Raw genomic sequence first — 504 nt, 5'->3', positions numbered from 1 at the left:
TTTTTAAAGTAACTACATAACAGAAATAACAATCTGAACTTCCTCAAAGTTCATGGTTTTCCATTTCCATTGCCGTGTCAAACACATGCTCCTGGGGGCTCCACAGTGCTTTAAAACATGAGGAGCTTCCATTTCCATTGCAGTTAGGTGTTGGAGGGCTTGGGCTGAAGAAAGCAATTATTATGTTGCTCTCATGTATGCTGCTAATTCTCCAGTATCACTTCATCTGCCAGATACAACTTGCCTTTCTCTTTCAATGGCGAAATGAGACACATATAAACAGAGAATGTGGAATGAGATTTTTATTTCCAAAAGCAGCACTGAGCTTGGCTCTTCAGAAGAAAGAATCTGAGGTGAAGTATTAAGACCCAGAAGCTGTTTCTCCCAGAGCTGCTTGGACACGCTTCAGAAGAGGGGTGAAATAGGCTTTTCAAAAACATTTTTCAGTAAAGTGCTAAGAATAATTTTCTTTTAAGAAATAATATATCTGTGGGCACACATAAT

The sequence above is a fragment of the Meleagris gallopavo genome, chromosome 4 (assembly GCF_000146605.3).
Source record: "Meleagris gallopavo isolate NT-WF06-2002-E0010 breed Aviagen turkey brand Nicholas breeding stock chromosome 4, Turkey_5.1, whole genome shotgun sequence".
Classification (NCBI taxonomy): domain Eukaryota; kingdom Metazoa; phylum Chordata; class Aves; order Galliformes; family Phasianidae; genus Meleagris; species Meleagris gallopavo.
Note: the sequence above shows the minus strand (reverse complement) of the source record.